This window comes from Anopheles gambiae, chromosome 3, assembly GCF_943734735.2.
Source record: "Anopheles gambiae chromosome 3, idAnoGambNW_F1_1, whole genome shotgun sequence".
NCBI lineage: Eukaryota > Metazoa > Arthropoda > Insecta > Diptera > Culicidae > Anopheles > Anopheles gambiae.
Genome location: NC_064602.1, coordinates 60,811,272 through 60,837,843, shown reverse-complemented (window position 1 = coordinate 60,837,843; position 26,572 = coordinate 60,811,272). Strand labels below are relative to the sequence as shown.

At 40.7% G+C, this 26,572-nt stretch overlaps 1 protein-coding gene and 1 long non-coding RNA gene across 2 annotated transcripts in view; one reads left to right on the top strand and one right to left on the bottom strand.

Moving 5' to 3' along the window:
- LOC133392901 (uncharacterized) overlaps nucleotides 1–26,572 on the bottom strand; it is a 590,816-nt gene that overhangs the window by 535,148 nt on the left and 29,096 nt on the right. The gene's annotated exons all lie outside the window — the stretch shown is intronic.
- LOC133392902 (uncharacterized) lies at nucleotides 10,151–11,544 on the top strand. The gene is made up of 3 exons (XR_009765879.1): nucleotides 10,151–10,928; nucleotides 11,025–11,090; nucleotides 11,161–11,544. It is a non-coding gene; the product is annotated as an uncharacterized LOC133392902 (long non-coding RNA).

Genomic DNA, 26,572 nt, shown 5'->3' with positions numbered 1-26,572 from the left:
AGATCCAAGCTGCAGTCCAAGGGGTACGAAAGTGACAGCTCTATAGTATCGCCGAACTTGTCAACGCCTGCTTCCGAACAATTCAATATCTCGCTGAAAGAGTCAATTATATGCTCGAACGAATCAACAACTCGCTGAAAACGTCAATAATATCATTGAAAACCCTGTATTGACGTGTTCAGCGAGTTGTTGATTCGTTCGGGCATATAATTGACACTTTCAGCGAGATATTGAATTGTTCGGAAGCAGGCGTTGACAAGTTCGGCGATACTATAGAGCTGTCACTTTCGTACCCCTTGGACTGCAGCTTGGATCATTCTCATCAGAAGGTAAACAAACGGTTTTCGTAAAAATATGTTTGTTTTAACTAATTCATGTATTAAACAGCTTGGGGAATGATTATTAGCTACTTTTAGGACTTCTAAGAATAAAAAATTGAGCCCTGCGGCACAGTGCGTAAACAAAACAAATGACAGCACTACAGAATCGCTGAACATGTCAACGCCTGCTTACGAACAATTCAATATCTCGCTGAAAGTGTCAATTATATGCCCGAACGAATCAACAACTCGCTGAACATGTCAATAATATCATTGAAAACCCTGTAAGGCTAAAGCTGGAGGCTAAAATAAAGGCCACAGTAACGAAGGCACGACTTCATGAGGCCTTACAGGGTTTTCAATGATATTATTGACGTGTTCAGCGAGTTGTAGATTCGTTCGGGCATATAATTGACACTTTCAGCGAGATATTGAATTGTTCGAAAGGCGGCGTTGACAAGTTCGGCGATACTATAGAGCTGTCACTTTCGTACCCCTTGGACTGCAGCTTGGATCATTCTCATCAGAAGGTAAACAAACGGTTTTCGTAAAAATATGTTTGTTTTAACTAATTCATGTATTAAACAGCTTGGGGAATGATTATTAGCTACTTTTAGGACTTCTAAGAATGAAAAATTGAACCTTGCGGCACAGTGTGTAAACAAAACAAATGACAGCACTACAGAATCGCTGAACATGTCAACGCCTGCTTACGAACAATTCAATATCTCGCTGTAAGTGTCAATTATATGCCCGAACGAATCAACAACTCGCTGAATATGTCTATATAATCCTCGAAAACCCTGTATATCTGATCTTCAATAGGTTGTTTCTAGTAGAATGTAGTTGGAGTGGAAGAGGAGGCAAAATAGCTTTTCGGAAGTACGATCAGGTGTTGCGGCTATTTGGTCGCATAGGTGATGTCGGTGAAAAAAACGTTGAGAAAGCATTCCTTGAGAAATTTATTCAAGGAAAACTTCAGAATGCAAAAAACAGTTCAACTATATCTGGTGTGATTAAAGGCGTGACTCGTGGTTCATTCACACGGAAGACCAAAGGACGGCGTAACAAAAAAATTAAAAATATAGTTTAGTTCAGACAAGTTTGTTTTTTATATCCCCACACAGTGATTGGCTGTGACGTTATGAACTATGAGTTAATATGAATAAACCAATGAATTACTTTATGCAACATATCTCGTATTAAGTGGTTTAGGAAAGGTACTTGAAAGAAATGATAATTACTGACTCAGAGTTATGCGTTTGTATCACATGTATCAAGTGCCACTTCAAGCTGCATATCTTAAAAGAAATGATCTGGCTGGTGTATTGTTATAGTATAACCCAACTGCTGAAGAAATAATGTCTTTTTTAAGCAATTCGCAATGCGCTACACGACGGATGTGATAATTGACTAAAACCGGTTATAATTTTCCTATTTCCAACGAGATTGATAACTCGCTTATGCACAGTTGCTCATCAAACTGAAATTGTAAACGTGCAAAGATACTGCTTCTAAAGCATTTTAAAACACGTTTTACTTCAAGGCACCTATCGTGACGGTCAAACGTGTTATTGTGCATCAAAAACGCCACATACACAATGCAATCGCGAGCACTATTCAAATAGGCCGGAGCATATTGTTGGTAACACTACGTTGAGAAGTTGCTTTAAGGGATGATTGACCGTATGTATGGAAAATTATTTCCGTCCTTAAAGCTCTGTTTGGTTATCCACTATAAGTAGAGAAAACATATTTTAGTTAAGAGATAAAAAAAGCTGTCACACTTATGCAACATAATCGATTTGCAAATCAAGATGCCCGGTTGTTGATTCATACGTGTGTTTCTTAACGCGACATAATTTTGTTTCAGTATTGTTTTACACGCCCTAAAACGAATAACAATACATCCCAAAACAAAAAAAGATAAAAACTAAGTGTAGCCTTACCATAAACATATATACATGTTAATGCTCTGCACAAAGACGTGTCAGAATTGCATTGTTGTAAGGGTATTACCATACATTTAACAATTTACAGATAACTATGATAGAACATAAATGATAACATGTACATTTGTCACATACTTAGCTGCTTACTTGTGTATCGAGCGCTAACTGATTTCGAGATCTATAAGAGTTCCATGAACCACTTTCAATCCAGATCCGTCGTTTGCCCCTGAATTGGTTAGGTGTAATGGGGACATATGTCCACAGGTAGATCGACCATTGTTTTTTACACAAATCAAACTATACGGGACTCATAAAACCTTAAAGTATATTAAAAATATTTACATAAACAATTCTGTGCTTGGAATAAAGGTCCCCAAAGTGTACTTACCCAAAGGTGTGTATGTTTAAGTGCATGCAAGCAAAGCCGTTCGTCGTAGTCGTCCTGCTGCACATGACAATAAGGCTTTTTATGTGCATTTTTTTTTTCAAATCGGTGCTTGTACTCGACTCGAGGCAATAGTGTGCTGTTTTGATGTTTTTTTTTTATAATTCAATTAACTAGTACGTTTATGGTCAAATACTCCAGTATCATAAAATATTCCGGTGCTGGTCCATTTGGCAACCGTTTCACAGCTTCAGAGGAACACGCATCATAAGATGGATAGTAAGATGCGGATTGTGCACAATGCCGAATGTTGCCGAGGAACACGTTGCTGATGATACTGCTGAACATTATGTAACTGCTATGCCATCAACGTAATGCCACCGTCGTTCACGTTCTACTTTAATTCGTTGGCCGCTTGGCGCAGCAATATGAAGCCTTGCGCGGTCCATTTCGTGCTGGGTCCAGCTAGTTGATAGTTGGCCCAAGCACGGCTATCCTTCAGAGCAGATAAGCAGCGGTAAAAGACCGCTCACCAATTCGCAACACCACAACGGCATGGCGCTGGGCGGCAATCCCCGACAACTTGCCCGTACCCTTCTGGCTATGTCACTAATTAGCACCAGCAACTATCCCTCATCGTCGCGGTCCTCGATCTGAAACGAATCTAGCACGTCCTTGTTCGACTCGTCGAACTCCTATGCCATCTCCTTCTGTGTCTTGCCGAACGCCAGCATCAGGTGGCGCACTTCGCTGATCAGTTGCATGTTGTCTATCGTACTCTATACCGTTGTGTACCACTTTCACAAACCGCCGGGGACAGGCACCGTCTATGCCGATTCGTTCACGATACGGATCACCGTTAGATTTAGCGCATATAGCCTACCGGGAGAAAGGTCACATACATTACAAACGATTCAAATAAAACACAACAAGTTCAACCCACCAGGAACATATTCTTCATCCGCGGAAAAAGCGTCCGGGTGTGGGAAGGGTGGTAGCGAGCCCCTTCTTCTGCACCCCTTCACAGCTGCAAAGGGTATCGACTATTGACTATCCCCGCCAGGAACGGTTATATTGCACAAATCACACCCTAAAATGGAACAATGATCGTAATTACACATAAACATACCTTACCTAGCGGCGGCGTCGTGCGTGAAGGTTAGAAATTTCATTCGGCTTTATTCCATGCTCCAAGCAGTGGCGGATTTAACGGTGCGTGGACTGAGCGGCCGCGGGGGGCCCCGTCAATGTAGGGGCCCCGAGTAAGGAAATTCCAGCATATAGAACAATGTGTACAGTAGTGTCAGCAAGAGCTTCTGTGCTAGTTAGGGGCCCCATGGATGAAGGGACTCATTAACTATAGGGGCCCAGTACAGGGATTCTAAGCACCCCTCGAACCCCCCCCTCCGCCAGCAAACCATTGAAGTGTGTTTGATTCAAAACCTAATACAACAATATGCACCCCCCCTCCCAACGCCCCCCCCCCCCCCCGCTCGACACCAACCGGGGGGCCTCTGCTGCTTTTAACGCTTAGGGCCCCCAACACCCTAAATCCGCCACTGGCTCCAAGCATTGTTTTTTCTCTTCCACCACAACTAAATCATGCTTCCGTGGTTGATTTTATGTTTATTCTACAAAACAAAACGTTTTTAATGATAAATATCATAAAATTTGCATAAAATACTTACAAAATCACCGCACACGCAAACACTTGCTGTTTACATTTTGGCGTCACTCTCATTTGACATGTCAAAAATTTGCAAGCCCCAAAGCGAGGATCAAAAAGGAAGGTGGGAGGGGAGGGAATTTGATGAGATCGAAGCGGTACGAAATGGCCGATGCAAAAACCGCATGCTCAGAACGCTAAGTCCCAGAAGAGGGAGATCGAGCTACGAATGTGACAGAGAGGGCATGAGAAAATGAGAGAATTTGAGTGCCATTGTCGGGAGGGCAGTGCGGAGTGCGCGCACAGCGCGGAGAGCGCGCACAGTGCGAAATGTGCACCGCACACTGAGATGTGCGTGCGTGTACGCACAGCACACTTCATTGTGCTACTTTACCCAACACTAGCTTGCATAAATCATAAGAAAATATTTTCTTTCAAACAGGTGAGTAAAAATAATTGGCGCATTCCGCTCACATTCCGCAAGTTAAGGCCTGGATTTATGCAAGCCATCATTTTCTGTGCGAAGCTTTCTAGAGCACATCTTCTAGCTCCTGCGTGCAGCGCTCCGTGAGGTGCGAAACTTCGCTCCTGGGAGTGCATCGCACAATCGCTCCTGCGTGCAGCGCTCAGTAAAGTGCGAAATTTCGCTCCTGGGAGCGCATCGCACAATCGCTCCTGGGAGCGCATCGCACAATCGCTCCTGGGAGCGCATCGCACAATCGCTCCTGTGTGCAGCGCTTTGTGCGGAGCTATCTCAAGCGCACCGCACACTTTAGAGAGCGAGAGCGGTGCGCTCCGCGCTTGCAAAAGAGCTACTTGACCCAACACTATTTACAGTATGACGCCATTCGTGAGTATGAAGGATTCTAAATGTGTTGTGAAAGTGTAATTTATGTTTCAATAAAGTGTTTAATGTAACCAAAAATGACCGTGTTTGTATTTGATGTTAGAATAAGTGCGTATTTGCGATCGTGGCAATGCATGAAAGAAAACGAGAAACGAAAGAAACAAATATCTTTGGATGTGTTGGTAGCATGATTGGAAAGAACACAACACATTCAGAACTGCAGAGCGCACCATGCATTACGGGTGGGGAGGGGGAGGGCTCGCGCGCGGGTGTAACTCATTCCTCTAAGAGTAACTGCTAACGGGGGACGGTACTCAAATCACTCAAAAAATACACTCATTTTGCCGGACGGGGCCGGTTGGAAATTACACACACCTGATGAAATCAAGCGTTCCTCTAACGAAAGCTTCAGTACCGGCTTTTAACATCAATAGCGCCGTGGGGCCAATTCGTATGAATGTGACCCGCCTTCAGCCTTCGATTCCGATTGTCCTTCCTTCAAGTAAGCCTCTAACGCATGGTGCAGAAGCATTTCTGCGTCGAAACAGGCTAAAATTGCCTCTTTCATTACCATAGACAATTAAGCCTTCTTAAAGAATAGCAAAGCGTTCTACGAATGTTTTTTTTTTTATATTATTGCAGGGCCAGTGAATGATGTGATCCAATTGCAACTGCAAAATTTGGCAGCCGAAACTTCCAGCATGCTTTTATCATCAATGTTAAGACCAGAAGAATCATCAATTTATAAATCTCGAAACATGATCAGCCCGCCACTTTCCCCGCCGTTGTTTGAGCTTCCTTCGTCAATCCTTTCAAATTCTTTTACAAACAAAACAGATATGAATACCTTTGAAGGGCCAGTGTTGATGGATGTTATCGAATTGAAACCGCCAAATCCAGAAGCTGGATCTTCCAGTCAGCCATTTACTTTAACGGAAGGTATACAATCAACTTCGTTGCACAACTCGGTACAATCATTACCTTTGTTATCTATGCCTTTTCCGCCATTGCACGTTCAAACTAACTCAATTGAAAATATAACTGCTTTCGATCAGATGTTAATGATAAAAAATTAAAACACTATCATATCCTAATTGGATACTATTATAAGTGAACAGCGAGTTTTGCGACAAGTCTTTGAACATGCGTTACAATCTAACATGATTGGTTCCAGTGATCATCGCGAAATGACATGCATTAAGTTAAGCCCGATAAATGACGCGAATGAATTAAAACGCTTTGATAAACAACTTGGAATCGATCGAGAATTTCGACAAAAATTAATGCAATATATTAGATACAAAACAAACGATACACGCACGGAAACCCTGTTACACTGCGCGATTGATATATACTTCTAAAAAAAATGTTTCATGAGCTCACTTGGACAGGACGCTCGTCGTCAGAATTGCACCAATTCGGTAAGAAAAAGTTATACAAACGAGTTAGACCTATATAAAGAGGTAGGAGGGTTTTCAAATCAACAGCTAGGAGATAAAAAAAAACAAAAACAGTAATCGACGTCAGCAATTATCGTACCAACGGAAACCAACACCAAGAACCAAAACAAAACAAGAAAATATCTTGCCACACTCCTTGCAAAGGTTAAAAAACTAAAATAAGTATGAAATAGTTGAACTATTTGAACTGAGATGTTTTTGAATAAAATTAAGAAGGTATATTTGTGTATTTTTATTTATTTATTTTTTCAATAAAGGATGCACTACCAAAATGGAGATATTACGAAATTAACTTTATAAAACGAAAACAGCTTACGAAATATTTTATACTAGCTGGTGGTGTGCATTAGGAGGTTCAAATAATGTATGCACCACGGGAACAAACAATGCATCTCCTTGCCCGTTCAATATAACGGAACAATATTTGGCAATAATATCGTTTGGTTCAAATCAACCAAAGAATCAGACACATTGTTTACATTGTCCTTGCATATGTACAAAATCGCAGAAGATATGGGACGGTCAAAATACTCCATCTTTTCGGCCAGTACATTTCCAATTATTTTTATTTTATTATTTTATTTTATTATTATTTTTATTATTGTTGGCTTTTGCACTACGGTACCGTACAACCTCAACCGTACAACAACCTTTGAGGACAAAATTCATCCATCCCGGTTATCTTCTTTCAAAACAAATTCACGTAAGTGGAGATTTATCTCCGAAATTCAGTGTGTAGCAGGGATGAACGTTTTCCAATGACTTCGGAGCGAAGAGGTAATCAAGATCGGATAAACGATTAATCACTTGTTCCAGATTTTTATGCCCAAGCCTCAAAAGGTGCTTCTGAATTTTCAGACTATTTTCGTGTGTATATGCGCTGAGAGTTGTAAGGTTTCCTATATCGTTTACCTGGTCATATACGTGCAAAAGGTTATGTACATTACTGCTAACATAACCTTCCCATAAATACGACCATATTTTTTACATAAAGTGCTAGCATATCATCAGCGACTTTCCAATGGCTTTTGTAAAAGTTGGTAGACAGCATAGTTATGGCACAAAAATATAAAAGAAAATGGTCATATACTTCTGAAGAAATACGATCCTTCAGTACATAAATGCTAGCATCATGTAAAAATACACTATCGGCCTCAGCACAATTTTTCGATCGAAAAAATTCGATAGATCCGGCTGTCATTTTGGTGTCATTTGACAATCATTTCGCCGCCAAGGTGTTCATTTTACTGGTCTTTTTGAAAACTGGTATACCATGACACTCACGAGCAAAATGAACTATGCTACAAAAATTCGATCGTTCCGCTTTGTATGGGGCAAAATCCGCGACGCATTGAGCTGCGGAAATTATCGAATATCAGAAAAATTCCGTAAATCAAGGTTGATATTTTTGAAAAACGATATGTAAAAGCAAGTTGGTAGATGTGTTGGTTCTTTTTCAATATTTTGGCTGATAAAAAATTATTTATAAATTATTTTAAAAATTGTTTACCTGGGGGGGCAACTTCATGCAGGGGTATAAAAGAAATAGTTATACTGTCAGTTTTACGTGAGCGCCTATCGAATTTTTTCGATCGAAAAATTATGCTGAGGCCGTATATTCGGAACCCCCAGGACAACCCCCAGGACAATCGCATGGCAATCGGATTGAACGCGCAACATTTTCCATACAATCCGCAGTGTTGCGTTTTCTTCGCGCCAACTTTGCCTGTATTTTCAATGAGCCAAACGATTTTACCCCCTCCTACACGCGATGTATCCTAAAGCACGCTTGTCGCGGCAACGTTCACCACATACACACACACATCTCCACACTCAGGGTACGACATCTTCCCTGTTGCTGTTCTGGACTCAGACAAAATTTGTGTTTCTACACTTATTGTTCAAAAAAGTAGTAGCTCTTAGGAACTGAATTTACAAACAAATATCAAAATGTTATGTTCTGCTAATGATATTGCTCTAAATTTAAATGCACTACATCAAATTTTTACATATCTTTCGTAAAAGTTCGTCAGAGTATGAAAATGTCGATACAATTTGTCATGAATAACTTAAATTTCAAGATTTTCGCGTATAAAATTATGACACGCGCTGTGTGTGCGGCGGCGTAATTCGCTACTCGTATAGCCGTCTCGCTTCTTCTTGTATGTGCTTTACCGTTGCTCACCGCTTCAAGAACATTGCTGCTCACACACACGTCAGTCTGTGGCAAACAATTGGAGGGGGAGGATGTGTCGGTTTGCTCCAGAAATCGTGTGTGATTTTGGTGTTCTGGATTTGGTTCCATCGCTGTTTGTTTTGGTGAATTTGAAAAGGTAAGAATCATTAACCGATGTAAAAGTGTGAGAGTAAGATGATGCTGATGGTGACTGATGCTTTTCTTTGTTTCTTTTCCTGCTTTCATCCACTGATGGTGTCGAGCATCGCCGAGGATGTGATCGAATGCGGAATATTCGAAACGAGGAGATTCATTCCGGATTTTGTTTGCAATAAGGTAAGTTATGAAAACACACAAAGCATACGAAAAAAGAGTGAGTAATCTTATTCTTAACTTTCATTTCTTCAACAGCGCTGAACTAATCCTCCAGCTTACAGGACGGCAAAGGTACACGCACAAACGTGCACACCTCAGCCTTGTCGGAGAACGAGAACACGGGAGGGGGAGACCGGCAACGTATAGAACCTTTACGCTCCCTCGTGCGTTCGTGCGTGCGTGCGCGCGCGCGTCTATGAGTGTGTATGTGTGTGCATGCCTGCGTGCGTGGCTGTGTGTGTTTTTGCCGCTTCGCATAACGAGATCCTACGGGATCACCTTGCGAAAAACACCAAGAGAGGGGGAGGGGTAGGTATGTGTGTATGTGTGTGTGTATGTGTGCTTGCATGCGTGCGTGGCTGTGTATGTGTGCTTGCATGCGTGCATGGCTGTGTATGTGTGTGTATGTGTGCTTGCATGCGTGCATGGTTGTGTATGTGTGTATGTGTGCTTGCATGCGTGCGTGGCTGTGTATGTGTGTGTATGTGTGCTTTTGCTGTTTGGCGATCTCCTACGGAATCACCTTGCGAAAACACCTGGGGGGGGGGGGGGGGGGGGGGGGGGAGGAGTGAGGTGTGTGTGTGCTTGCCTGCGTGCTTTGTGTGTGTGTTTTTGCGTTCACGTTCTACGGGATCACTTTGCGAAAAACACCAAGGGGAGGAGGAGGTGTGTGTGTGTATGTTTTTTTTTTCTTTGCCGATTCGCACTCTCTCGCGGATCTAGTTGTGTGCGTTAGTTTTTTTTTTTAGTTTCTTCGAAAAATACCTGGGGGAGGATGTGTGTATGAAAGAATGTACTTCAGAAAAGAAAGTGAAAAATAAAAAACGAATATGAAATATGTTAAACGAAGTTTTAAGTGTGTCTGAACTCATTGCAATCCGAAAGAAAGCGAGGGGGGCTCTTAAAATGTAGTACACATGTATGCAACATGTATCGTGTCGCCGCGACGGTATATCTCGCTCAATCCGTTACCCAACCAGCATTATCGCGCGATTTTTATGTGTATCTATCATTTTTCTCATTCTAACATTCACAAAATTTTTCATTCTGCCTCGCTCTTCTGGGTGTTGGTCTGTATTTGCTTGCGACTTGGCTGTGTCGCATCAACGATTCGCATGTTTCATTTAGCTCATCCCTTTCCATCGTTGGAGAGAAACTCTTGCGTCTCGCTTTTCTGGGACTTGTCCAAATTCGCTTGCTACACCAATCGTTCACGCAAGCGTTCTCCTCTCGCCCGCTCTTTGTATCATTGTACAGGTACTCCCCGATATACGCTATCAATGCGTACCGGAGGCAATAGCGTATCTCGAATATTCAATAGCGAAAGTCGAATTTCGAGGTTTTCAGTCAAATTATAACTAATATCCGTATAACTTTGCATGAAGTGGTAGGTTTTAGCCACTTAATTAGTTATTTGATCTAATTTCAACTGAATTTTTCAATTTTATACCATTTGAAATGGTTTTTAATATTCAACCAAAGGGAATTTATTTTGCATTTGACATTCGATTTATAAAATTAGTACTACTTGTTCAAAGAACCGTCAAATTTAGAAAAAAAGCGTATAGCGAAATCGTGTATATCGAGTATGGCGTATATCGGGGAATACCTGTATAGCCACACGAGGAAGGCGCTGCTTCGCGTTCACATGAAAATGTGATAGTGTGAAATCAAGTTTGCAAGCGGTAGGACGCGTCGGTGTGTGTCCGTTTTTTCTCTCGTGAAACCAGTACGGAAAAACTATTTGGTAAGTACAGTTTTTAATAAAGGGTTATATCAATCTTTATCAAACTGATTTGTATTGATAATTGTGATATAAAATCAATTTCGTTTTTTTTTAAAGAAATCGTAACACACGCACGAACGGAAGTGAGCACGGACCACAACAGAAGCAATATTCAATTGGTTGGTAAGTATTGTGCTTGACGTTAAATTGAACAGCTGTTGGCAAAATAATTAATATTTCCTTCTATCCCTAGGAGTGCCGAAAACAGAACAGGAGAGGAAAGAAGGCAGGAACGATCCGATCCTCCAACGTGCTAGCGCCTGGTAGAGGAGAAGCGGCAGGAAGGTAGAGACGAACATCCACCTCGCTAGTGCAGCACGTAGGAGCAGCAAGAGGGAAGCAAGCAGGACGCGTACACACCATTCGACGAAGGCAAAGCTGGAGGAAAGGAAGAACGAGGAGAGAAGGCAGGCAAGACGGGTACGTGTGTATCCCGCACCGGTTTTCGGCAGTGTGAATTGTGTGAGTATTGAAAAGTGTATGTGTGAGTAGAGGTAAAGAGGTTAAATAAAAAGCGAATGTGTGGAATGGAAAAATTAGAGAGAGTCTGTGTTTGTTTTGGGAGAGAGGAGAGAATGAAAGAAATTGAACAATAATTTAGCATACAGAAACTACATGTATGATACACGCTGTCGCACTGTTGCAGAAACGTGCTCTTTAGTGCTGCTAATGAGCACGATTTGAGAACGTTTTGAGCCCGTTTTTTCTCATACAAAATTGTAAAATGTCGCGCGATAATGTCGGTTGGGTTTTCAGGCTTATCCCAACCGACATTATCGCGCGACATTTTACAATTTTGTATGAGAAAAAACGGGCTCAAAACGTTCTCAAATCGTGCTCATTAGCAGCACTAAAGAGCACGTTTCTGCAACGGTGCGACAGCGTGTATCATACATGTAGTTTCTGTATGCTAAATTATTGTTCAATTTCTTTCATTCTCTCCTCTCTCCCAAAACAAACACAGACTCTCTCTAATTTTTCCATTCCACACATTCGCTTTTTATTTAACCTCTTTACCTCTACTCACACATACACTTTTCAATACTCACACAATTCACACTGCCGAAAACCGGTGCGGGATACACACGTACCCGTCTTGCCTGCCTTCTCTCCTCGTTCTTCCTTTCCTCCAGCTTTGCCTTCGTCGAATGGTGTGTACGCGTCCTGCTTGCTTCCCTCTTGCTGCTCCTACGTGCTGCACTAGCGAGGTGGATGTTCGTCTCTACCTTCCTGCCGCTTCTCCTCTACCAGGCGCTAGCACGTTGGAGGATCGGATCGTTCCTGCCTTCTTTCCTCTCCTGTTCTGTTTTCGGCACTCCTAGGGATAGAAGGAAATATTAATTATTTTGCCAACAGCTGTTCAATTTAACGTCAAGCACAATACTTACCAACCAATTGAATATTGCTTCTGTTGTGGTCCGTGCTCACTTCCGTTCGTGCGTGTGTTACGATTTCTTTAAAAAAAAACGAAATTGATTTTATATCACAATTATCAATACAAATCAGTTTGATAAAGATTGATATAACCCTTTATTAAAAACTGTACTTACCAAATAGTTTTTCCGTACTGGTTTCACGAGAGAAAAAACGGACACACACCGACGCGTCCTACCGCTTGCAAACTTGATTTCACACTATCACATTTTCATGTGAACGCGAAGCAGCGCCTTCCTCGTGTGGCTATACAGGTATTCCCCGATATACGCCATACTCGATATACACGATTTCGCTATACGCTTTTTTTCTAAATTTGACGGTTCTTTGAACAAGTAGTACTAATTTTATAAATCGAATGTCAAATGCAAAATAAATTCCCTTTGGTTGAATATTAAAAACCATTTCAAATGGTATAAAATTGAAAAATTCAGTTGAAATTAGATCAAATAACTAATTAAGTGGCTAAAACCTACCACTTCATGCAAAGTTATACGGATATTAGTTATAATTTGACTGAAAACCTCGAAATTCGACTTTCGCTATTGAATATTCGAGATACGCTATTGCCTCCGGTACGCATTGATAGCGTATATCGGGGAGTACCTGTACAATGATACAAAGAGCGGGCGAGAGGAGAACGCTTGCGTGAACGATTGGTGTAGCAAGCGAATTTGGACAAGTCCCAGAAAAGCGAGACGCAAGAGTTTCTCTCCAACGATGGAAAGGGATGAGCTAAATGAAACATGCGAATCGTTGATGCGACACAGCCAAGTCGCAAGCAAATACAGACCAACACCCAGAAGAGCGAGGCAGAATGAAAAATTTTGTGAATGTTAGAATGAGAAAAATGATAGATACACATAAAAATCGCGCGATAATGCTGGTTGGGAAGTGCTTCTATCGGATCGTCTAATCGGGCGCCATTTAATCAATCCGTTAGCGAAAAGTCGCATGGATTTTGGTACCGGGGAAGCTTTACAAAATCTTCCAATCACATCTTCCAGGGTTCGGAATTTTCTGTGGAATTCAGATGGTAGTGCAATTCCAATCAAATCTTTAGAAATGTTTTTGCTAGTTTCTTCCGACCATTTTGGTGCTCCCCATAGACCAAAAGTATAGCCCTGCACATTTTTACGTGTAACACCGTAGACTATCAAATGCAGGCCATCCGCAACAGACGCGGAATTCACAATATTTATTTTTGTTTCGCTGAAGAAGTGGCGTTATTTCCTTGTGATGCTCGCCATATAAACCCAAGCGAAACTTTTTGTGGGTTCTTGGAGGGACCGTTGAACCAGTAGGAAAACAAATGGCTTTGGAAATTGGATGCCGATATCCAACAACCGTGCATTTCATACATCCGTGTTTTCCTCCAAAACTTTGTACACCTATGAGCCTCATCGCGAACGAAAGTCGATAACGGAGTGGATAATTTAGCCGATCGGTTAGCAAAATTCCAATGTTATCCAATTGTGTTTTCTCAATCAGAATCTTCGCTAACCGATCGGTTTGGCAGTGGAGTGGAATGGTGTTTGCCGCCATAGCAACGTGGTTAAAAAGTCGAGCAGTGGGATATGCACTTGAAAACTTCATATAAAAAAAACCATTTCAGTCGGATAGCCATATCTACTGCTCCACCCCAGTTGATATAACAGTGGAAAACTAAATAATATTAAAAACCATGTTTAGCAGCTTTCAAAAAAGGATGTTTTATCGCTGTTTGAGGTATTTGAGATGTTTTGTCACTCGGTGATGCTCAAATATTCTTTTTTAGGAAATATAAATTTACCAGTTTTTTATAAACAATCAAAACACATAAATTTAGGTTTATAACAGGTATCTAGTTTTTATGGTCCAGGCTAAGATATGTGGCGTACCTCGCACGCAAGCTGCACCACACTATAGTTGCGCTAATACACCACACCTGCGTTACACCGCATGCAAGCAATCGACTTAATTCGGTAATCGTACCGAACCGGATAGTTGCACTACCGTGCATCGGAAATAGAATAAAAATGCTCTCTTTTCATTTTGACCGCTAAGCAAACCAGACGTGAGTAAAATCATTCCGCACATCCTAAGTAGCTAATAGTTGACACGCATAACCCTATAGATATAAGAAACCAACAAAACAATTCCTTTTCTTTTATCCAGCCTTTTGTTATGGCCTTATGGCATGTTAGAATCGGTTCCGACAGTAAATGCAAAGAGATTGAGAAGACCAGTAGGATCACCAGGTACAAGAAAGTATAAGCAACTCATATCCGTTTGAGTGGCGAGTTCCGGTCGGAATCGTTTGCGTTGTCTTGCACCTATTGAAGGCGTTGTGCTTACTTGTACCTTCCGCACTATCCCCAAAAACTCGGGGTCGCTTGGAAACCCGCGCACTTGCAAATACACACTACGCACACTCTCTTTCTACTACACACACAAACACACACACACACATGCACACACACACACCCACATTCACACACACACACACACACACACACACACACACACACACACACACACACACACACACACACACACACACACACACACACACACACACACACACACACACACACACACACACACACACACAAACACAAACACAAGTAACGTGGCAAAACAAGTGCACGGTGCGTTGAAAAAACCAGGGTCCTATCTTAATGTCCGATACTGCAGCTCTTGTTCCTCTGACGACAAAGCAGGTGTGCTGGTTGATGAATGTGCATACGCAGCGATGCGAAATGGACACGCGCACTATAGCAATGAACTCGGCATTCCCTCACAGGTGTTTCTCCAGTGCACGCCATTGAAAGGCCTGCGTGCATCTCTGCGTTGAACGTTGTTTGCGCATGGCAAACTTTGTGCGTGCATTGAGCTGGCGCGCAGGTGTTCTTTTCAATGGGCGTTTTGTTTCATGAGCGCGACAGTATTCTGTTCTCGATTTAAATGGATAGACACTCACTCGCTTACTCATTGATAGTTTTTATCCATGCGATGTTTTCGCTGCTCGAAAACGATGTAATTCATCGCGTATAGAAGCAGAACGCAGGCAATGCACGGGATCAGCCGTGTCCAACTTTTTAACCAGCGCGTTCTTGACGGTCTCAGCAAGCAATTTTTATTACAATGGATCGAGGTAAACATTGTACCGATTATCAGCGCGATATCATTAAGCGAATGGCGGCTGCTGGCATTAAGCGCAAAAGGATCGAGTTCTTACAGCCGTTGCCGTCAAATTTTGGCCGTAAGTCATGTATTTTTGTCTCGTAGGCGTCAATTTTTGACAGTGTGCATCAATTTTTGTCTCGTAGGCGTCAATTTTTGACAGTGTGCATCAATTTTTGTCTCGAAGGCGTCAATTTTTGTCAGTGCGCATCAATTTTTGTCTCGAAGGCACCAATTTTTGTCTCATGGTCACAAATTTTTGTCTCTTGGTATTTTTTCGTTATTTTAATATTTTAATAATTCCAGAATGCAAAACAAAATTAAAAAGGTTATACAATGCAAAGGAATCAATTCAGGAATTCTATATTTCACATAGTTTTACGTCTTATTTATAATAATATCAAAACAATTTAGAGAAGATTAATCCACGATTATTTCTTAATTTTGGCATCGTGGCAAATCTTCTTCTTCTTTTGGCTCAACGACCATTGTCAATCAAAGCCTGCCTGTACCACAACTTGTGGGCTTGGCTTTCAGTGACTTATTGATCCCCCCATAGCAGGATAGTCAGTCCTACGTATGGCGGCACGGTCCATTTGGGGCTTGAACCCATAACGGGCATGTTATTAAGTCGTACGAGTTGACGACTGTATTACGAGACCGGCAATCGTGGCAAATAGTTAAATAAATTCCTAAAATAGTTCTCGCAATCCGTACGGTTTATGTATCATTGTACTGCCATTTTCGATTAAGTAGTACAAAGTATATTCATTGTTCAAAAGCAATCAGCTGTGTTGATCTACGTACCTGAAATTTAGTCAAAAATTTTGAAGCATTTTCCTTAAAATCCCAATAAAATATTCATAAACCACAGATTTTTATTCAAATTAAATGTTACTACAATTAAATAACCCTAAATACGCGTCAAATCAGGTAAACTCATGTTGATATATTAAGAGGCAAAATTTCATGAAGAAGCGACAAAAATTGGTGACCATGAGACAAAAATTGGTGCCTTCGAGACAAAAATTGATGCGCACTGACAAAAATTGACGCATTCGAGACAAAAATTGATGCACACTGTCAAAAATTGACGCCTTCGAGACAAAAATTGATGCACACTGTCAAAAATTGGTGACTTCGAGCCAAAATTTGACGGCAACGGCTGTAAAGACAATTTAGAGAAGATTAATCTTCGATTATTTCTTCATTTTGGCATCGGGGCAAATAGTTGAATAAATTCCTAAAATAGTTCTCGCAATCCGTACGGGTTATCATTGTACTGCCATTTTCAATTAAGGAGTACAAATTATCTTCATTTTCTGGGTTCCCTCGTTTAACGATATTCTTCCATTTTGAAAACATATTCTCTATAGGGTTCAAAAATGGCGAATACGGAGGTAGAAACATTATTTTGAACCCTGTATGTGTTTCGACCAGCTCTTTAACCCTTGCAGAATGATGGAACCTAACGTTGTCCATAATTAATACGCCGGCTGTTATATTTTTTTCCTCTAATTTTTGAAAAAGATCTTCCAAAAATGCCACGAAAGAGTCTGTGTTGAACGGAAAAGGTTGTGAGGAATAACTGATGATTTCATGTTTGTTGATCGCACAACAAATTGAAATATTTTTCGATCGGATATAGGGTACTCTTTGCACTGCCGGTCGGCCGACTAAAGCCCTACCGTATCCTAATCGCATAGATACATTAAAGCCCACCTCGTCAATGAATATCATATTTGATTCAGGAATTGTCGCTAAATTAGCCATAAAGTCAAGTGCATAAGATTTCCGAATGCTTAATGTAGAATTACAATTTCGCCTCTCTGGTATTTTTGATGTACGTTTAAAAGAAAAATTGAAATTTTTATTGACCTCTGAATGGTGGCCGTGCTAACAATCACATTACATTGATTTTCTAGTCTGCGTTTAATTTCTTTTAACGACAAACAGCAATCCTCGTCTAACCATTGCCTTATTTTGTTTTGGGCGTCTTCATTCACTTTTGATGTTGATGGATTACCTCGTTTTTGAATTGACACATTCCCTGTTTCCCTATATTTTTTAAGAATTGCATTCACTGTTGTACGCTGTATTCCTAACAATTCTCCTATTTCTTTTGGTAGTTTTCCGCTATTGTGCAAGGAGCACACTCGCTCTCGATCTGCGTTTGTCGTTAGATGATTTTTTTTACTCATGTTTTGTCGAACATAAAAAAACTAATTTTGGAATCCAGGAAGTTTACTTTGTTGAAGTTCTGCAAAAACATAAACATGTTACTTTACCACGTTTTATGAAGACAAAACAACATTTTAACTTACGCAATAAACACAAAAGCTTTAATAGGGGAAGCTTGCAGTGATTTTATAGCTTTATGTATTCTGAAACATCCAAACTAAATTTTTCATGCACGTTGCCAGTTGCATTGTTTTGGAATAATCTGAATTTTGCTTTAATTGCTAGGTCCATAAATGACTGCAGGTTGATCCCGCGTACTTTGACAAATCTGGATTTGACAATTAGGGAACCACTGATTTATAAAAAGCTTAGCAGTCTCCAGAGGTATCCCCGTTCATGATGGCGACCAAAATCAGATACATAAACCTGCCTGTTGTCTATTTATCCACCTTGCTCAAATGACGCTTTCAGATACAGCACACGTAATTCAATTAGGTACACTTGAACTAAATGATTGATTGTTTGAAATGAAATGAACTTTGCGGGTTGAAATTAATTTTATGGTAATCATTAGTGCTCTGTACATATTTTATATTTTTCCCCGTTAAAATATATATATATATATATATATATATATACAATTTGCACTGTTATACCCACTCTTTTTTCTTCTTCTTCTTTGGCACAACAACCGCGGTCGGTCAAGGCCTGCCTGTACTCACTTGTAAAGTGAGCTTTGCTTTCAGTGAATTATTGTAACTGTCACGCTGGAAGATAACCTCCGATTTACCGTAGTGATCGAAAGGGTGTGAGGTTAACACTGACGCTTTATTACCATAAAATTTACCTATTTATACCTAAATGGTTACATGCCAATTGTTCTTACTTGCTAAAATGCTGCGTTGACATCATGCCGATCGACCACCGATCGTGCGCGTGCTCGCAGCATTGTTTATTATTATTTTATTTATTTATTTTAGAGCTAACGCAGCCAAACCGTCTTCGATCGGTTGATCGACCGGATGGCTATCGCGACCTAGTAAACTAATTATTTTAACTGCCAGCGACAGTAACCATAGCAGGATAGTCAGTCCTACATGTAGGGACACGGTCTATTCGGGACTTGAACCCATGACGGGCATGTTGTTACGTCGTACGAGTTGACGACTGTACCACATGACCGGCCTAATACAGTATCGGACAGAATGATAGGACCCTAGTGTTTTCAACGCATCATGCACCCGTTGGGACAGGTTTATGTGTGGTTTGTGTGTTTGTGTTTGTGTGTGTGTGTGCATGTGTGTGTATGTGTGTGTGTACATGTGTGTGTGCATGTGTGTGTGTATGTATGTTTGAATGTGTATTGGTGTGTGTGTTTGTTTCACAAGTAGGTCGTTTCGGATAGTTTTGTTAGTAGTTTTTTTGTGTTTTGGGTTAGGTTTTTGATGTAATAAGCAGGTCCACCGCCCTCGCGATCAGTGTTTTTTCGATCTATTAACAATGTTACGGTCTTCTTTCGCCGTGATCTTCTGAGGACGTCCGGTTGACTTGCGCGTTTCGGTTGTCCAAGCGCGTTTCGGTTGTCTAAGGACGTTTCGGTTGTCCGAAGCGCGTTTGCCACAAAAATGCGCGATCGTTCCATTACAGCCGTTGCCGTCAAATTTTGGCTCGAAGTCACCAATTTTTGACAGTGTGCATCAATTTTTGTCTCGTAGGCGTCAATTTTTGACAGTGTGCATCAATTTTTGTCTCGAAGGCGTCAATTTTTGTCAGTGCGCATCAATTTTTGTCTGGAAGGCACCAATTTTTGTCCCATGGTCACCAATTTTTGTCGCTTGTTCATGAAATTTTGCCTCTTAATATATCTACATGAGTTTACCTGATTTCACGCGTAGCTAGGGTTATTTAATTGTACTAACATTTAATTTCAATAAAAATCTGTGGTTTATAAATATTTTATTGGTATTTTAAGGAAAATGCTTCAAAATTTTTGACTAAATTTGAGGTACGTAGATCAATGCAGCTGATTGCTTTTGAGTGAGCAACTCACCAGTATATACGTATCGCACAGCTACACCTAGTGAAATTTAATTGAAGACACTTGTTTTTTAGACAAATAAGCAGCTCAAAAACGTAACCCATCCATAGAAAATTATGTTGATTACGCAAAATAATCCATATATATATATATATATATCTATATATATATATATATATATATATATATATATATATATATATATATATATATATATATATATGGACCTGCTTATTACATCAAAAACCTAACCCAAAACACAAAAAAACTACTAACAAAACTATCCGAAACGACCTACTTGTGAAACAAACACACACACCAATACACATTCAAACATACATACACACACACATGCACACACACACATGTACACACACATACACACACATGCACACACACACAAACACAAACACACAAACCACACATAAACCTGTCCCAACGGGTGCATGATGCGTTGAAAACACTAGCGTCCTATCATTCTGTCCGATACTGTATTAGGCCGGTCATGTGGTACAGTCGTCAACTCGTACGACGTAACAACATGCCCGTCATGGGTTCAAGTCCCGAATAGACCGTGTCCCTACATGTAGGACTGACTATCCTGCTATGGTTACTGTCGCTGGCAGTTAAAATAATTAGTTTACTAGGTCGCGATAGCCATCCGGTCGATCAACCGATCGAAGACGGTTTGGCTGCGTTAGCTCTAAAATAAATAAATAAAATAATAATAAACAATGCTGCGAGCACGCGCACGATCGGTGGTCGATCGGCATGATGTCAACGCAGCATTTTAGCAAGTAAGAACAATTGGCATGTAACCATTTAGGTATAAATAGGTAAATTTTATGGTAATAAAGCGTCAGTGTTAACCTCACACCCTTTCGATCACTACGGTAAATCGGAGGTTATCTTCCAGCGTGACAGTTACAATAATTCACTGAAAGCAAAGCTCACTTTACAAGTGAGTACAGGCAGGCCTTGACCGACCGCGGTTGTTGTGCCAAAGAAGAAGAAGAAAAAAGAGTGGGTATAACAGTGCAAATTGTAGCAAACTAAACACCTGAAATTTAAAATTTTATTGTGAAAAAAATCCACATAAATTGAAATAGTGATCTTTTTGACATATAAAACCGCAAAAAAATAATAAAAATTAAGGATTATTTAAAATACCATAAGATTTAGAGCAGATGGGTAGTATCATCTCCTCTAAATCTTAAATAATCCAAAATAAGTTTCATCCACGTTGATGATTGGTTCGGGAAGATACCCTTTTTCCCAAGTTTTTACATTTTCATTACATTAGATTCTCGCGTTTTTTTAAATCGGTTGAACCAACCTAAACAGGTGTAGCATATCTGCTATACAGAACATATTGTAATACACACTATCAGCCATAGACACATTGTAACACACTTTGGAAAGCCAAGCCACACCATTGTAACACATTCATTTAAACACATTCAGTAAATCAAATTATACCATACACACCCGGAAGAGCAGGCCACACCGTTCATATAAAAACAATTGTGACACACTTATCAGAACCAATCGAAACGTACAACATAAGCAGGAACAGTTTATGCATTATAACCCAAAGCAGGAACAGTATAAGCATTAAACCAAAAACAGGAACTTAGTGACAAGAACCATCGTTCTCACAAAGACAAACGTAACTAGCTGAGTGAAAACAATAACTTTCCAACATACAACCCGGAACCAAATGTGAGAAACCCTTAACTTCTTTTGAGTATAAATAAAACCAACTCCGATCATGGCAAGTCAGATTCGTTCGGACTGTCAAGATAGGACATTACGCTGCCCAAAAATCTTCGCCTTCCAACTTATTTCAAGAGTTTAGTTATGTCCCCCTTCCCAAGATAAGGCTTCTGAACTCCAACGTTTCCAGTACGGGAAATCCCTTTTTGGTTTCAATGATCGCCTGGACGATCAAGTGTTGAAAAGTCCGCTTCGAACAAAGTATGATTCTTCATCGATACATGTCAGCGAAACACTGACCTACCGCGACGGTACTCGGGGTACAGTTGTACGATCATCGCATTACATGGCGATCGTAGCTATCGCCTAACGCATTACACAGGCATTGAAACTACAAACCGATTTTTTTGTAGCTGATTTATCTAAATCCTCTTTTAAAGATTTTGCTTTCGATTGCATTATTCCCAAACTAAGGGGAATCCGCTTCGATATCATCAACCATCCACTCAATCAGCTATACTAAACGCAAATATTTGTCACTTTTGAAGATAATCGCGTATATCGAGTAACGCTTACTGCGGATAATTGCTATTGTAAGTGCATTGTGCTTGTGTATTTTATTAGGTAAATGTTAGCATTTTTTATTCGTGTGTCACCTTGACCGAATTAGGACGTTTTTTTTCACATCAATTATACTGAAGGGAAATAGAAAAAAAAAACACAATTATACATACAATCTTACAATCATGATACCAGGCACTGCTAAGTTTAAAACTCAAAATCAATACAGGTACAGTATCGGACAGAAAGATAGGGCATTGGTTTTTTAACGCACCGTGCACCCGTTGGGCCAAGTTTATGTGTGGTTTGTATGTGTTTGTGTTTGTGTGTGTGTGTATGTGTGTGTGTGTGTGTGTGTGTGTGTGTGTGTGTGTGTGTGTGTGTGTGTGTGTGTGTGTGTGTGTGTGTGTGTGTGTGTGTGTGTGTGTGTGTGTGTGTGTGTGTGTGTGTGTGTGTGTGTGTGTGTGTGTGTGTGTGTGTGTGTGTGTGTGTGTGTGTGTGTGTGTGTGTGTGTGTGTGTGTGTGTGTGTGTGTGTGTGTGTGTGTGTGTGTGTGTGTGTGTGTGTGTGTGTGTGTGTGTGTGTGTGTGTGTGTGTGTGTGTGTGTGTGTGTGTGTGTGTGTGTGTGTGTGTGTGTGTGTGTGTGTGTGTGTGTGTGTGTGTGTGTGTGTGTGTGTGTGTGTGTGTGTGTGTGTGTGTGTGTGTGTGTGTGTGTGTGTGTGTGTGTGTGTGTGTTTGTGTGTGTGTGTGTGTGTGTGTGTGTGTGTGTGTGTGTGTGTGTGTGTGTGTGTGTGTGTGTGTGTGTGTGTGTGTGTGTGTGTGTGTGTGTGTGTGTGTGTGTGTGTGTGTGTGTGTGTGTGTGTGTGTGTGTGTGTGTGTGTGTGTGTGTGTGTGTGTGTGTGTGTGGATGTATGTTTGAATGTGTATTGATGTGTGTGTTTGTTTCACAAGTAGGTCGTTTCGGATAGATTTGTAAGTAGTTTTTTTGTGTTTTGGGTTCGGTTTTTGGTGTGATAAGCAGGACCACCGCCCTCGCGATCAGTGTGTTTTCGATATATTAACAATGTTACGGTCTTCTTTCGCCGTGGTCTTCTGAGGACGTCCGGTTGACTTGCGCGTTTCGGTTGTCCAAGCGCGTTTCAGTTGTCTAAGCACGTTTCGGTTGTCCGAAGCGCGTTTGCCACAAAAGTGCGCGATCGTTCCATTACGAACTCGATCGTTTTGCGCTTAATGCCAGCAGCTGCCATTCGCTTTTACATATGGCGCTGATAATCGGTACAACGTTTACCTCGACCCATTGTTACTAACATTGCTTGCTTGGACCGTCAAGAACGCGCTGGTTAAAAACTTGGACACGGCTGATCCCGTGCTCTGCCTGCGTTCTACTTCTATACGCGATGAATTACATCGTTGTCGAGCAGCGAAAACATCGCATGGATAAAAACTATCAACGAGTACGCGAGTAGGCGTCTTCCCTTCAAAATCGAGAAAAGAATACTGCCGCGCTCATGAAACAAAACGCCCATGGAAAAGAATAACTGCGCGCCAGCTTAATGCACGCACAAAGTTTACCATTCGCACACAACGTGCAACGCAGAGATGCACGAAGGCCTTTCAATGGCGTGCACTGGAGAAACACCTGTGAGGGAATGCCGAGTTCATTGCTATTGTGCGCGTGTCCATTTCGCACCGGTGTCGCATTCACATTCATGAAACAGCACACCTGCGTTTTCGTCCAAGGAACAAGCGCTGCTGTCGATGCAAACTTTAGCTTTTATCCAAGTGTGAACGCACGCTGTTTCACATGATAACACACATAAACAGAATGCTTTCAATGCAATATGAAACCATGGCAAGCTATGTTTTTCAGACACAAACCCGCGCACTTGCAAATACACATTAAAAAGCACACTCTCTTTCTACTACTACACACACACACACATGCACACACACACACACACACACATACACACACATACACACACACAAACACAAGTAACGTGGTAAAACAAGTGCACGGTGCATTGAAAAAAAGGGTCCTATCTTAATGTCCGATACTGTATAACTTCGGTTGAGCTATAAGAAAAGCTCATTTCATTAGAAATGAAAATAAGGAACCCATTATTTCGTCCCTTGCGCTATTGAGAGCTTCTGGAAAAAAGGAGAAAGTGATTGGATGATAATGCAGGATGCTGTAAATGTATCGAGGGTGTTTGATTGTGTAAAGCAAGAATTTTTTTCAGAGAAAAATATTACATTGTCTAAGATGATTGTACTTGTGCGATTATTAACCAGTAAACTGAAAAGCTATGAGTTGATAAATATGTGTGAAGAAGTGAAAAAACTGTAAGGAAATTTTTAAATAACCTATGTAATCGATATCGATACTTAAGCAAAGATGTTATAGCTCATGCAGATGTATCAGATCCGAGGTTAAAAAAAGGGTTTGAAAGTGATTCCGTATTTTATGATAAATATGTAAGTCTTATTGAACTAATGGAAAACTTTGAAGTTGTACATAATGATTATGATTTAGAATTAACTGAAACTACCATGGAAGTGACTGAAACGTTAGAGTCCGAAAGCATTTGGAATTAATTTGACAAGGACACAAACGATCAAGTAGTGCTTCATGCTCGATCTTACAGCAAGATAGAGTACGATAATTATTTAGCAGAACCTAATATACATCGTAAAGATGATCCTCTTGAATGGTGGAAACTAGAAAAATACAAATACCCAATACTTTATATAATAATGCTACGCACTCTTAGCTTTCCTGCATCTTCAGTACCTTGGTGAGAGGGTAATTTCTAAAGCTGGAGTAAATTAGGAAATATTTTGTTTATAAAATATAACCAGAAGTGAAAACAATGCCATGAACTATTAAAAAATTTAATATAAACTTAATTACAATCATAACATGATTTTTTAGGGTTAGCTAACGAGTTTGTTGCATTATTCTATGAAATAATTTGAATTTGTAATAAAAACTTGTTAAATATTAAATTGTTGAAAATCTAATAAAAAGAAACACTCAGCAAATTTTTAAAACATCTATTTAATCTTGTTTTAAATGGTCTCCTTCTTCTGGTACTTGGCGTAACGCCTATGCGGATATGTCCGCCTATTCAGGGTTTTGAGACTTATAGCGAGCAGAACCGATAGTCTACGATTATTTCTCACCCGAAAGATATGCATGCTTCACTCATCAGGATCTAAAGGCAAGGACAAGGCAAAAGAGACGTAGAAAAGTTTCTGTTCGAGCAGCTATGCGAATCGTCCAGATTTGAACTGCGGATCGGATCACATCCGCGCACGGTCGATTATTTATGTACACATCTCTATCGATCTTAAATTAATAAATAGAGGGCGAAAAGACTTTTTCCCTCTCTTCATCACCAGCAATTTATTACAACGGGTTCGGTAATTATCAGCAACAAAAATCAAAGAAAGAAAAGGAAACTTTATCCGAAAACTATGCGCGACGAAACAGTTTCCTTACGGCTACACATGTTCGCTAGACCCGATGTCTATGCGTCTCGTTTGGTATTACAGCGGCATACCCCAGTCCGCAAAAAGCCGAAGTTTTGTATGGGATCGTGTCGTACACATATGTACCCACTTACGTACCCACTTGCAGTAGAAGTGTAAATGTGGTTTCACGCACACATAGACACCTTCCACCCGAACGATCGCGTTCACACATACTATCACGCTCTGATTCCTTCTGCACCTCACGTATACCAATGTGTTTGCTCCACCCCCTTTTCGGATTGCTTATAGAAATGATGAGGCACACATGTTTACATTTGCTGTATGCACATATTCGCATGCGGTTTATTCCAACTTTTTCGCTCCGTTCCAACACGTGCTTTGGCATACTCACACTGTGTAGACGGCAGAACGGTCTCCCCCTTCCAAATTTACCGTTCTTCCTCCTCTTGATCAGAGCTGCGCCATCAGAGCTGCGCGCTGGCTTTAGTTATTCCTCCTCTCGTTCTTCCTTTCTCCTACCGCTCCCGGGGGCTGCGCGCGTTTCGACAGGTTCTTAGCGTAATCCAGTGCGTTGTTTTGTGGCTGAGTTGTGCTGAACGCTGTCAATAAAAATGAATCAATAATTAATTTATGTAGTACGTATTACTTTGGATAGTCTTGTGTATATGATGAGAGCAACACTTACCTTAATATTTTAAAACTGGAAAACAATTTCTTTCCGTCACCCATTTTGAAGATTGTTGATGATGCCAACAGGTAGGCGTTGATGAATGGCGCATGCACCTGTAACTTTGAAGACGATAAGCATTAGTTGAATTAGTACATTGAAGCACATATGAGATCAAGAAACTTACCTCAACAAGTTAGCTAGGATAAATCATTCAACAATGGAAGAAGAAGCAACACACCGCAAAACGTAAACAAGGAAAGTAAGGGACACAAGAAATCGCACATCACTCCCGCACATCCTTCCACAACGAAAGTTCTGGACAGACTGAGGATGCCTAACAACC